This window comes from Siphateles boraxobius, unplaced genomic scaffold (genome assembly GCF_051911475.1).
Source record: "Siphateles boraxobius isolate OS27281-9 unplaced genomic scaffold, OSU_SipBor_1 13, whole genome shotgun sequence".
NCBI classification, from domain to species: Eukaryota; Metazoa; Chordata; class Actinopteri; order Cypriniformes; family Leuciscidae; genus Siphateles; species Siphateles boraxobius.
The window spans coordinates 20263570-20278317 of NW_027508733.1; the positions used below are offsets into that span (position 1 = coordinate 20263570).

A 14748-nucleotide genomic window follows, 5' to 3' on the forward strand; every position below is an offset into this window, starting at 1 on the left:
AATAAACAAATAGTAATAATACACTGGCCACTTCTTTAACAAATATTTTATTTAGAGTTATTTATATTACGGTTTATAAGACCGTTTTATGAGTTGATGCCAACAAGAACACGGCTCAGTGTATAAATGATTTAAAAATAAATTGTGTAAATTGATTTTGCATGATCTTTACTTGTTTTTTGAAAACGAAATGTTCTACTTACACTTTTTTTCTTTAGAATTTGCATATTTACATGATCTTTTTTGTATGTTAAATAACGCAACAGTTAAAATTACAATTTGCATTAACCAGCTGTATAGTCTTACTATTACCGGTAATGAAGAAAATGTGAGCCCTTTGAGGGGGGAAATAAAAAAACTGTTAAAAAAAGGGGGTACATGTCAAAGTTGCAAATTTACCAGTATATAGGCCTAGTTATGAAAGAAATAAGCGGTGTTTTGTGTAATTGAACTTCAGCACCAAGGACAGATCCCTTCTACCTGAATGAGCTTCAGTGCGTCTCAAACTGCGAGGCGTGTTGCAAAATACACCTCTTAGTTTAATTCTCATCATTGTTCATTTTTATTGCTATTTTTCTTTCAGTTGGTATGAAATTAATTTTGCTCACATATGCTATGGCTATAAAAGAAAAGAACAAGAATCTTTACTCAAAATGATTTGTTTTAAAGATGCGATGTATTGCTTTAAATTGTGTGATGCAGGCCTGTATTCTGGGTTTACAGTGTACTTTTGAGCAGGGTGGGAAGCGCTTATTTGAAACAGGACATGACGCAAAGAGCGGGAGTGTCTAAATCATGCGGAGGTGTGTGTGTGTGTGTGTGTGTGTGTGTGTGTGTGTGTGTGTGTGTGTGTGTGTGTGTGTGTGTGTGTCAGAGGGCGGGGGTTGAGATTGAAGGTGCAAGACTGAGAGAGACTCACAATTGCATTTGCATTAATGTATATTTTATGTCGTAAATTGTGCGTATTTAATGAAAAGCATTATAAACAATAACAATATAGCCTACTTATAATTTGGTTGCAGAAATAACAGGCAAGCTTTAAGTAAAATTGAAGTGAGGCCTATAAAACATGAATTAGAATTAAACATCGTAAACAAATCAAGCGTTTATAGATTTTGACTGTGACAAAACTGTAAGAGGTTCTTCTTTTATATTGAAAATTACGCAGTTTGGTTATTCAGGCTCATGTGAAATAAAAAGGTTTTCAATGAGCAGATGTTTAAAAATCATCCTGGGAAGAATTTTTTTTTTTTCGAAGTGTTTCGTTAAACGCTCGTAGAAAATATCATTTCATTCACTTCTTTCATCAATTCATAATGCTATTCATAATGCAAATGTTATTGACATATAGCTAGGCCTATATTTAATCTCATATTTGAAATTAGGCATCCTCCCGTTGCGTTGTACTCATAGAGTTTAAAAACAAACAAACAAACAAGAAGACTTTCCTAGAGACGAGACATTTTGTCTCAGATGTTTTTAGCACGAATTTTAATAGCGTGTGTAATTCATTATTTCTCAAATAGTGTTGTTTAACTTCTAAATAGGCCTACTGTCTGTAATTAACCTGTGGATTTCATTAGCAAGATATTATTTAGTGATAGCTATAATATTTTTTTTACAGTTTGTCATTATCTATTTTGATAAATGCTTTAATTTCTCAGATTCAGGTCACGTGCTTGTAGCTACATTATGTACAGCTACAAATCTGCAGCTTTTATAAAAAAACAAAACACTTTTCTTGTTGCTTTGATTTAAAGCACAGACTCGAGTTTTTACATCAGCCGAAATATCAAGTTTATTGCTTTACACGGTTTCATTAGTGCACACGAAATATCTTGCTTTCCTCTTGCTAAATGGACCAGTCCATTCTGTTTTATATGGAGCCACCGGGAGATCCCATTCTCAAATAACCTGGGGAATATATTTTAATGGAAAATAAGGATAGGCCAAGTGTGTGTGTGTGTGTGTGTGTGTGTGTGTGTGTGTGTGTGTGTGTGTGTGTGTGTGTGTGTGTGTGTGTGTGTGAGAGAGAGAGAGAGAGAGAGTGAGTGTATCTATCTGTCTGTCAGAGAGAGAGAGAGAGAGAGAGAGAGAGAGAGAGAGAGAGAGAGAGAGACAAAGAGGGAGAGACTCCATCTGCTTGTCTGCATCCAAATGTTTATTTATTATATGTATTTATTGAGAACGTATTTTATTAGAAACTCACGCACATTTCTTAATTTCATTCATTTTGGTTATTGATGGCGCACTATAGTCGCTTTATTTAAATTTGCGTAAATCTGCATTAGAAGTAGCCTATAACACTTCTGCCCTGCTTTCACATTAGATCCTTAGTAACGTCTAGCATATAACCTTTCTGCTCTCGTGCCCTTCATACAGTAGACTATATTATGCAGCTATACGAGTTTTTACATGGTGTTTAACGTTTGCCGGCAACACCAATAAACGTTTTATTTGGCCACAACTGCAGAATCACTTGTACAGTGGCACCTCATAAAGAATGCAGTGTGATATTCCGCGCCACAAGAAACACAAACTGGATTTAAATGTTTCTTCTTTTGTATTGTATTGCGTTTATACACCACACATTAATACACAGATATCAGAGAATAAAATGGCAAATAAAGCAATATCAGCGGCGGTAAACAAAAAAATTCGAGATGATAAATTTAGTTGTTTTTTTTAAATGCTGTTTTAGTGTTGGTCATACATAAACACATATTAAGTACTTCCTTTGCGCGCGCGCGCGCGTGTGTGTGTGTGAGACCTGACTCAGTCATAAGACAATTAGGCTATATGACAACAAACTGGCTTCCTGCATGTTGGTTAAACCTCGTTGACTTTGATTTGGCGGACTAACAATTTTTAAAAATTAATATTCACTGCTTTTAAAAAAAATGCTAGAATATATTATGTAAAAAAAATACTAAGATAAAAATAGCCTACTAAGATAATACTAAGAGACGTCTTTTAGCTACAGTCTTGAAACAGTTACTACTAGACATTTTTGAGCCCCACAAAACACCAAAATGACTTAAGTCAATTAGAAAAGTAACATATATTCATCGTAGAACACATGTATTTATTGGTACGAACTATATTTTGAATAACTTCATAGATTATGTTGCAGGTTAAAGAGGTCAATATTTAGCTAAAGCACGAGTCTTCCGGAAGCTGCGAGTAGTGCTCGGTCACGGGCGCGTCCCCCGGGTGTCTCAGTCCTGCTCAGCCATGTGTATCAATAAGCATTAATGGTTAATGCTGGTGACATCACAGTTGTGTTGGCGGTGTGTGACCCCCGTGGCCCTGCCCAGAGGAGCCCTCAGTTCAATCTTCAGCCGTTCACTGCTGCTGCCGGAGCCTCGCGCGAGCCTGCTCGGCTTTTCAGCTCTAAGATTTCGCCACCAAGATTTATTTCTATTTTACCGTCTTTAATAATTAATACTAAATACATCGCGAGGCATCGGAAAAACATCTGTAAACCACGTAAACCTTGAGATTAACTTTTTTGTGAGTGTTTTCGTCTGAATTAAATGGATGTTCTGGACGGTTTGGAAACGCTGGATGGGAAATTATATTGTGAGTAGGCCTACGTTTCTTTTTGTGACATTAAATGTGCGTTGTTTTGAGAGGCATATTGTGTATTTCAAGCGTAACTTCGTTTTAACCTATACGGGGGTTTTGTTTGTATTTTATGTGTCAAGTTGTAGCCTATTTATCTCTTATTTATCTGTCAAATCAGTCGCCAAATTCTCGGTCATGGTATATATAGACTGATTAAGATGATATATAGCCTACTAAAACTTAGCAGCCTTAAAAAAATAGAAGTTCCACTAAGAACCAAAAATGTATTTTTAGTCGGAACTCTAGCCATAACGAGAACCTTTCTAAGTTCTGCAGAGAACTTTTTATTCGCGAGTTGTTTAGAAAATATCAGTGTTCTGGTGCTTCAAATAACCCAGAAACCAAAACACTGACGCGAGGAACCTATAATTAAACATCATGAACTTCATCATTTACAAAGACAGCTAACTCAAGAAATGCCAAACCGTTTTTGTTTGTTTATTTGGTTTTTAGGGTGATATTCTTTACTGGACCACTGAAGAACGAACCATTAAAGAATAGCATAGCTGGCAATCTATCTTTATTTATTTGCCTCATTTGATGTAGATACAATTCCGGCAGGGGTTGTCTGTTACATGTAGCGAAAATCAAATTGACTAGGACAGGTTGAATTGTAGAGAGCATTTTAGAACCTTTAAATGTTTCATTTTACGAGATGAGCCATTTAAAAGGCCTGATGCCCAATGTAGGCCTGTTAACGAGCGTCTAAATATCCCAATGCATCCAGCAGGGTATCGATAGCCTTCAATGCACCTAACTGTGCTGTAAAATATCCAAACGATAATTTATAAGGTATAGGCTATTATTCACTATTATTTGAAATAAGGTAGTAGCCTACGTAGGCTATGCAATTTTCATCCCGTGCTTTGACAGCGTGCCATCAACGCGCGCGGAGTTATTTCAGCTCTAACTGTTCAACCCATTCTATATCCCATCATTGACTGTTTTATCGACGCTTATTTTGATTTTATAAACATCCTATGATCAGACTTCGCTAAGCCAAATGCATAAAAGAATGGATGTTTCGAACACATTAATTGCAATGTGGTAGATGTCCAAATGCATGAGGTGCGCAGTAGCCGCTAGACTATCAAATGCACCTAATGTGAGTGTATTTAGCCCACGTGTATGTGTGCGCGCGCGTGAAAGAGAGAGTGAGACTGTTTCAGAGGAGCTGCACACGCACACACACATACGGCAGTGAATGCAATAGCTCCATGTGACCACAACAGAAGCTGTATCTGGCGTACGCGGCGGTCCCTTTAAGACACATGGGTTAGTTTTTCTCTTTGGTTATCTAGCTGTATGAGTTTATGTGATATCATAAAGCTAGAGAACCGAAAGTATAAACTAATTCCAAAGACTTCGGAGCGCTTTGAATGGGAACGAGTCTGGAAAGCCGGAGGGATGTGGATGGTCGGGGTATGGGGGAGACGGCGATGTCCGCTACAAAGAGCATCGAATCCGGTAGGCATGCAGTTGGCGATGCGTTAATGCATTTCAATGGTCTGGAAGGATTGGAATACCTAAAGCTGATGTGGAAGAGATGGATTTTACGTGGAATCTGCCTGCGGCTACATAGTGACGCGTTAGTACGCGGACAGAACGCAAGGGCTTGATACTAAGGCGGATACGGACTTCGAGTTCATTCGCAAGTGTGCTTGTGCTGGGCAACATTCCTTCATAGACGTGATGATGATGTTGATGTATGAATTCGGGATGACAGGAATCGGTTCATCGAGGTGTTTCAACCGATTGGTCGGATCTTCTGGGTCACGTGGTCCTCATGTAATATGGGAAAGTCAAACCTCGGAGGTGTGTGGTTTGACACTCTTTGTGTCTTATTGTACCGCCTTAACTAGGAAATAATCCATATGTGTGGCTTATTATAAAATATAAACAATGTTTTCTATTTGAGGTTAAAAAGAGGTAAAATACTGACCTCGTCTTTGTACACCTGTCAACCTGTACGTTTTGATATTTTAGAATTTCATCTGCCTAAGAGGATTATTGTGCTTAGTTGATGTTTCTTTTTCTTCATAATTTTGTTGCTGATCCAAATTATACAATCACTCATGATGACATCATCCTGTAAAAGAAATGTCAAGGCTATTTTAAACAGGCTTCTTATGACAAATGCAGTGCACAAATGTGTGTTTTAACTATAGGCCCCTGATACGCACTCTAGTATTTATAGGCCTATCTGACAGTTGTAGTACATATATTAGCTGTTGTTTTTGGAAATTTATGTCCCTGTCTGGTTAGTGCTACATCACACACAGCCATTTTTGATCCTAGGATGTGATAATGATAAATGCAAGGCTAAAATATATGTCGTTAATGAGTGACATGACAGCTAGAGATGGATCTTTACGCATTTTTCTTTGTACAAAAAGAACGCCTTTAAGTTTGACACAATAAGAGCAACCTTGTGATTTCCTCATTATTATTAGTATTATTATTTTTTATATAAAATACCACAAAGGTGATGTTTACAATATTTGTGAATGGCAAATGTTTTGTATGATGGTTTTATGCAATCAGGAAACTGACTTCCGATTGTCTCGGTAATTGCTGATTGCTTAAACATTTTTCTTTTTGTTTGTTTCGCACAAATCACAAGATGTTGAAATATTTGGGGGTGCAGGGCAGAGACGTGTAATAGATGCATGACACAAACCGAGTCTGAGGTGCAGCGAGAGGCCTGTCTGAGAGGCGCCCCAGACATTTTCCCACATTAATATGTGTCTGGTCCTGCGTTAGGGGCCCCAGCAGATGGAGTCTTGTCTTAGCACCTGGCATACGCAGCACTGCTATTGTCTACGTCTACTAATCTGAATTCAATGTAACCAACTCTGCATCCCAGTTTAACTCCAGATTCAAAATACGAAGATAGGCGCTGCAGGTGGGGTTTTGTGGGGATATTTGAGCAGTTTTTCGATGCATTGCCTTTATTTTGTTCTGATAATATATATTTAAGAGTCTATTTATTATTAACAATATGCATAATTCATTTTATGCTTAGACTGTGTTTGTGTCTGTGTTTTGGCTCAGTTTTGTAATATGCATGAATTTGAGCTGCTAATTTACGGTTAGGAAAGTGGTTTTACAATTTTATTTGGTTTGCCTGACTACTCTGTTCTGAAAAACGGCCATTTTTTGGGTTAAATCCTTTTTTTGGTCTAGCAAAACTAGCTTGTAAATATCAGATGACAGCCTACATTATTTAGATAGTATTTATATGCCAATGGTATAATTCTATTGTTTCCTTAATGCTGGCATCCTGTTTACTATATCAGTGGTGGAAGCTTTAGTAACAGTATTGGAATTATGTTTGTATTATTAAAATTGGTGCTAGTGACAAGTTGTATTTTTTTAAACACACATAACACGTTATATTTAACCTATTTGACCTTGTATTTTTTGTAATTTTGTTTACAGTCCGCTCTCTGAATTTCATTCAAATAGATTAAATTTCAAGCAGGTATACTGTTACTCACAATAAAATTGGACGTTTTATCTATTATTTTTCCTCTTTCATTTTTACCTCAAAAAGTAAATGTCAATCATTTCTCCGCTGAACTTATGAATTCTGAGTTTGGTAGCTAAGCAACGGCCTCTGATCCAAGAAATGAAATGGGAACGAAAATCATCCTTTATTTGCAGTCTTACATTGGCAGATTTAAACGGGTACAGTGGGCCTATATGAAATTATTTTGCATACACCAAACTCGCTGGCTTTTTTAACTGCCTCGCTATCCACGGTTGTAGGCTATGTCCAAATAATGGAATAAAACCTCCGTTTTTAAATTTAATTATTTATTGTATTTGACGAAATATTTAATTAATTCACATACAGTTAAATGAAAAACACGAAGTCTGCGTGACTGGGTCTCAAAACGAAATAAACTACCTAGTCAGCACTTTTGTTTATCAATGCGCCCAAATCTAACCAAAACCCCTCAGGTGATTCTCGACGCGTCGGTAATGCCCAAAAACTCATGTCTGAACAGCTGACAAGACACCAACAAATAATAGCCGAACTAAATGATGACTGACTCGATTTTTGTTCTCATTAGGCAGTTTAAATGTTGAAAATACATATGAATCTATTAATCTTCGACGGTACTGTTAGGTCTCCTTAAAGTTACGTCACGCGCTCTTTAACCGTTTAAAGAAACTTTAAATTGAATTCCGCGCAAACATTGACACAACTGACATGAACCGAAAGAACTGAAGCGAATAAATATATATTTTTTATTATGTATAGCCTACCGCTACACTTAATTTCATTAGACTATCATGTGCTAAAATATTTTCGTTCTGTTTTAGAAAGCATTTACAAAGTTTTGTTTCTCATATTATATCATGCATTGTTTCTCATTAATGCCAAACTTGAACTTTTTTGAAATGCATGTGGAAAATTAGGGACCCTTCACCCAGATTATAACTCTGAACAGGTCATTTGTAAATATTTGTTCAAATAGTTAGAAATATAGGCTAATGAAAATTCAAGTATATATAGCCTATATACCTAGGCCTAATACATAGTCTTTATTATTTTGCTGAACATCCTTGAGTGCCTTCAGGGACCCTCAAGGGTCTGTGGACGCCTGTTGGAAAACCCATAGATTATTAAAGCTGACCTCACAGAAACAAATTAAAATCTGCATAGCTTTTTAGTGGTTATGTAAGAAGATTTGTCTATTGCATAATAAGCTTTTTATATATATATATTTTTAAGCATGCCGTATTATTTTTGAATCCTGCATAATTTGCCAGCATGACATTGCGTTCTGAATCCTAATGCACGACAAAGAAAGTGATGTTAAACATGAGTTCAGGTGACCTTTTAAGATCTCCTAGTAAACATGTGGATGCATGTTTGAAAAAAAAAAGTTGTTTGAAAAGTAGTTTACCTATTTATGTCCACTTGCTCTGTGAATGATCATCAGTACATGAGCCTCACAAAGATGAAAGATCAGTGAAATTCAAGCAAACTTTTAAATAAAATAATAACTGCATCAAGTTGAAATATCCCAAAACACCCAAAGCCAGATTAAAAATGCTTGTATTTTGACTTGATATGCTGAAATCATTAAGATGTGTAATTCTATGTTTTTAAAGGAAAAGAAGACTTCAGAAACCAGTGATAAAACACAGAAATCAAGTGACCACAGATCAGGTGAGTGATGAAGCATTGTCATACGCTCTATGACCTTGACTTTCTGCATGAGGTTGTATGTTTAAGAATAAAATATGTAACAGATTCTCTTGTTGCATACTACATAAGAGCAGTTTAGTTTATGTCATTTATGAACATATATTAACATTAACTTAAACATAAGCATATACAATTAATAATTAAACCTTTATAATGACTCACCATATGTTATATGTTTTTAGAAACTAAGAGTAGATGCTGGTTATTGTTAATATTTCAAGTTAAGCCGCTTTTTTGTCCAGATGTTCAGTATTTATATCAAGGGAATATTTTTGTTGAGATTCTGTGGTGATATGGCGTTCGCGTGACATCGAAACGGGTTTCTTTTTTCCCCAAAAAATGCTGGATGGCAAACATAGGAGGGATTACTATGGCAACAGTGTTTGCCCTTGCTCATTGGTGGTAAGGAGTAAAGCAGACTTATGTCACATGACTCTAGTCAGAGCCGTATCCTGCCAGGCATTGGCTTACATGTTCATTTCAAAGCTCAAATTTATGTTTATGTTTTACCCAGGAACAAGGAGACAGAGGCTAGCATAGGATGCACTGTGTTCTCTCCCAGCAAGGACCAATATTTTGTGCACTGTTTAATATTATTATTCAATGTCATATATTGTTATTTGTATAATACAAAAATATTAGGCTATATAAATAATAGGCCCATTCATTTTTAAAATACCTTTTTAAAAGTAATTGATTGAACTGCAAATATTCTTAGTACAAGACAATCTTAAAGCTGAAATCAATGGCTCAGGATCGAATTAAATATTTATATGTTACTCTGATCAGTTTAATTTATCACTGTCTTAAAGTGTGATGCTCATCTTTACGATTTTGACAGTGTAGCGCTGTACTCATTCACTCCCTCTCTCATCCAATTTGTTTCCACACTGTTGCCGGACAAGAGATGGGAAGGCCGTTTGTGTGATCTATATTTTAATTCTTTTGTTCAGAGCCTTATCCCTTTAAAATATTGCAGGAGTCCCGGCGGTGTGTGTGTATATAAGATGTGCTCATGTGGAAAGGCTATAAGGGTGGTTCAGTCCTTCACCTTCCTAATTCCCTTCTTTCTCTCCTCCGCCACCCCCCTCTCCTCCAACCAAAGCCCTCACTCTAAACCTCTTCAGACTCACACCCTCTCTCTTTCTCTCCCTTCACAATCTCAAGTCAGAGTTCAATGGCACTTTTTTCATTCTGTCCTTTTTTCCAGCCCCCCTTTCTCTCCCCAACTCTAGTGGGTTTTGCGAGATGGGGGGCAGGTACATTCCCTCCCCCATGTGAACTTTAGCTGCAATTCTCCAGGCACACATGCATTGTGAAACACAGATTGAAAAAGAAATGAGCACCTTTTTTCTCTTTCTCTCTCTCCCTCTCTCTCCCCTTGCCTGAACACAGAATTCTCAAACTCACCCACTCTCTCCCACGCAGTGTATTCAGTGCGCTTACGCCGCCACACAAGAAAGTAGCCTCGTTTTAGGGCACTTTTGTGAAGGTAGTGTGGCATGAAGTCAGTCAGAAAGCAGTCCTGTACTGAGTTCATATAATTTCATATTGTATCATACAGAAGATATATAGAATATATGGACTATGGAAGTCTTTTTACAGTTGAAGTACTTCCTTGATCTTATACCGTTTAAAAGAGATACGTATTGCATCTACTACAGCCCAAGGGAATGCACAAGATCTAGGATGGTTTTTGAGGCATTACATGATGGTTACACGCCAACGGCCATGTTAGTAAACCTGATGTCCTTCCACCAGCCCTTTTCAGGATTTGTGTGTTAGCATAGATTCCCATAAAAAGATACAGAAGCTGACACTAGGGTATAATAATATGTAACATTTGGATATTTATATGTATGCTTTAGGTACTAGCATGCAGCCTTTAGGGGTTAATAAAGTACAAAGGTGTACCTTTTAAAAGGATAACGCCCCAGTGTCTTTAAAAGTGTAGGTGCGTTCCAATTCGCGTACTTATGCACTAATCTATGCTGTTTTGTAGTACAGTGGTTCCCAACCTTTTTTTGTCTGAGACCCCCTTTTTCCCAAGAAAATATTTTAGGGCCCCCCTTCACATTTAATGATATTGTCGCTCTTGTAAGCTTGTAGCAAGGATGACAAAATGTTTTGTTTTTAAACAAACAGTATGTTTATTACTATAACCAGATATGTTTTTGCTCAAATAATAGCGTATAATATTGAAAATACTATAACAAAAACATCAGTTGGCCGTTTGTAATTTAAAAACATAATAGGAATAGCCTATTAATTGGCCCTATTTGAAATGCAGTAACAAAAATATCAGTATTCAAACTGGTGTGTAGGAAAAAAATAATTAATAGAGGCTATTACAAAATGAATGGTGTCTAGGACCTCGTTGAAAACCCATTTTTTGGTCAGCCAGGGGATCGTGAATAAAATTAGGTAATGTAATATGATCGTTTGCCGCTCTAGCGATTAATAAACATGCGTCTTGGGGAAGAACATTGTAGCCGGAGCTACTTCTCTCTGTTTATGTCTATGACGGGTCACGTAGGCACTAGTTACTTCGCAGCGATATGACCCGAACCAGTGTAAAATAGTCCCAATATAAACACTTATTATAGGTGTACCATAGTGACTCAGGATAAGACAAAAACACGGTTTGGAAAATGGATTCATGATGTACTCGCTCATGATATAAATTTAGTCAATTTTGAACACAAAAAAAGTTACGGACTGCTGCTTTAATGCAACACTTTCAAAATATGACGCGACTCCCCAAAGAGCTCGCTGAGGCCCCCTTGTGGGCTGAGACCCCCCCTCCCCCCTTGGGAACCAACGTTGTGATATAAATAGAGCGAGTAGACAATTCCAAATAGAAAAAGTCCACATTAATGATACAGTAAATTAACTGAAAAACGATATGCTCTCGATATGTAGCAGAAGGGGAGCGGTGATCAGACTCTGATGTTGAATGACAAAATAACCATATGAAATTTATAAACTATACAGTTGAGTACATAGTGTATGCGTGTATAGTGCGTCATTTGGGACACAACTAGTATGTTAAAATGCAAACTTTGAAAAGGGCTAGTTGAGGGATATCAAGTTGGTCAAGAGAAAGATGAAGAGAGAGCAAGCAAGTGAGTCTTCTTTTCCCCCATTCTGCCAGCCAGAAAAACAGTCTGTGACATTGGCCTAGTTCTAGAACGCGATTGCCCAGAGGAAGAGTTGAATTGTGGAATCAGAGACAGAGGATCAGAGGGGACTTAGCACCCTGTGGCTATGAGCCCCCTCGCTCCATACCAGCTAGCCACCTTTCACCCTTATCCATGGCTTTTCCTTACTCTTCATGTACCCAGACGAGCCCCCACTTTTTATAGAGGAACTCAATATCGCACACACAAGGTTCGATAGTTCAATGCGAGGCAAAGTTTCTGAAATGATGCACGTAGGAGAGAGAAGAGGCAGCATATATAAACAAATTCTCCGCGCCTCACGCACACACAAAAATCTATAGATTTCTCTAGATGTTCTGTCTGTTGACTTGCACTATTACCATTTGTAAATGCCACGGAAGATTGCGCTGTTAGTGCAATGCTTTGAAAATGTATCAGGAATTATTGATATTCAGTTAGAAGGTGTATATATGCCTCACATGGACAGAACCATTGTGATCAAATGTTTCTGGGCAAACCTGGGATCAGAAAACCAGGAAATTACTAGTGCTTTAGATCAAGTGCCTATACAATTCTCTCAGTAAAATTATTGTTATTGCTCATACTTATTATTTTCCACCCAAAACCTATTTTTGTGCTACAGACATGAATGATACCTCAATATTTTATTGAGATACACTACCATTGAAAAGTTTGGGTGAGTAAAAAACTTTTTTTCATGAAAATACTTTTATTCAGATACATTAAATTGATCAGAGGTGACAGGAAAGACTTTAACATTGTTACAAAAGATTTCTATTTCAAATAAATGCTGTTCTTTTAAACTTTCTATTCGTCATTAAAATCCTGAAAATAACGCATATTGTATTGCTTTTCACAAAAAAATTAAACAATTTTCAACATTGATAATAAGAAATGTTTCTTTAACAGCAAATCAGCATATTAGAATGATTACTGAAGGATCATATGACACTGAAGACTGGAATGATGATGCTGAAAATCAAATACAATTATTATTATTTTTTTTACATTAGTGTTTTTATTGTAAATTAAACTTTTCAAGCAATCAGATTTTCTATTCGCCTGGCTGATGAAAACATATAGGAAAAAATCCCATAGACTTTGAATGACAGAAGACCCCAAGCATTTTTTGGGGTAAAGAATATCATATAAACTTGAGGTTGGACTCTCTTGATGCATAGTGACTACTCAGAACACCTTAGCATCCACCTAGCAATGCTGTAGAAACCACTCAGAAACCACTCATAGGAAACTCAGACCAGACCAGTTTTAGGGTTAGCATAGGCAAACAATGCACATTTACTTCAGAAAACAAACAACTCTAGCTTAATCTCTCCAGCTGATTGTGTGAAGTATCTTACTGGTAATTATTCTAGTCGTATTAGCATTACAATGCTGCGTTCATCACTAGAAACAGCATTGCATCATAAACTTTGATTCCTTTTGTGAAGTGAATTCGTCCGGCTAAAAGTTTCTAAGCAACAATTTATTTTGAGATTTATGCAGTGGTTTTCTCAGGCTAATGCTGTGAACCAAACCAAATTGTAGATATATTACTCATGGTTGTTTTCATTTGTTTGAAAGCCTCTGGTCTACAAAAAAAAAAAAAAAAAAAAAAAAAAAACAGAAAGGAAAATTCTTTATAGATTGGAATTCATATACAGGGCTCGGTAGCTTGCTTTGTAAGTTCATTTGAATTATACCCCCTGCATTATACGCCTTGATAGGAAATAAATCTCTTTAAATGCATGCGCTCGAGGGGGTTTCGTTCAAGGGAGGGTTTTGTTGGTAGCGCTAGCATATGCTAACATAAATTAAAGCCTATGTTTCTCTGTAGAAAACTGATTGATGTTTCTTACTGTTTAAAAGCTAAAAAAAAAGCCTAGATTTTCTCACAGTGGATTGCTTAAAGTGGCTACTGTGGGCTGGCGACGTCAAAAGCGGGTGCAGAAATCGGCTGATTTCTCAAGAATAGAAAAGCAAGCCAAGCTGAGTAAGGCCTCTGTGACATTGCCATGCAAAACACAGCCTCAATAGTGAAGTGTATTTATGAAGATGAGGGTGGTGCGGGAGGGGGGGGGGGGGGGGGGTAGAGGGAGAGAAGGAGGGAGGTTTAGCGGGGGACGTTATGAAAAGGCAGCAGGCTGCGAAGTGAATGGGACCAGCGGGGAGGGGGCCGGCAGGGTCCGCGCCTCCATTGGTTCAATGCAACGGCCAGAGCAGCTGTGAAAGGAGGTCTCCCCTTTTTCCCACGACCCAGCAATGGGGCAAAACAGTGGCCCGAGTCTGCCAGGGTCAAGTCACTTTGCTAATATATACACTGAGCTTGTGTACGCAGACAATGCATACACACAACTCATTTATTTGGTGTGTGCACACAGCCACCCTCAGACTGGGGAGACGGGGCAGCGTGAAAAGACCCTGACTCTAATTTCGGTCACATTGAGGCCATTGTCTAGTTCTAGACCAGCAGTCCTAGATTCTGAAAATTAACAAGCTAACCGGGACTTGGTCAATGCACACGCACAGGCATACACCTGCTGTTCAGAGATCAGTCCGTTCCCCAAATATAGACATGGATATTCAGATAGATAGATGGATATTTACATATTCGGATGGATGGATGGATAGAGATTGATTTTTGGATATTCAGACAGAATTTTGGATATTCAGACTGTGCTGGGCCGATTGGGATGCTAAATCAGAGCCATGTTT

General features: G+C 37.6%; 1 long non-coding RNA gene across 2 annotated transcripts in view; it reads left to right on the top strand.

Moving 5' to 3' along the window:
* LOC143736052 (uncharacterized) overlaps positions 1–14748 on the top strand; it is a 43632-nt gene that overhangs the window by 5733 nt on the left and 23151 nt on the right. For both annotated transcript variants that reach the window (XR_013203354.1, XR_013203353.1), the window contains exon 3: positions 8755–8812. This is a non-coding gene — a long non-coding RNA (uncharacterized LOC143736052). The remainder of the gene's footprint in view (positions 1–8754; positions 8813–14748) is intronic.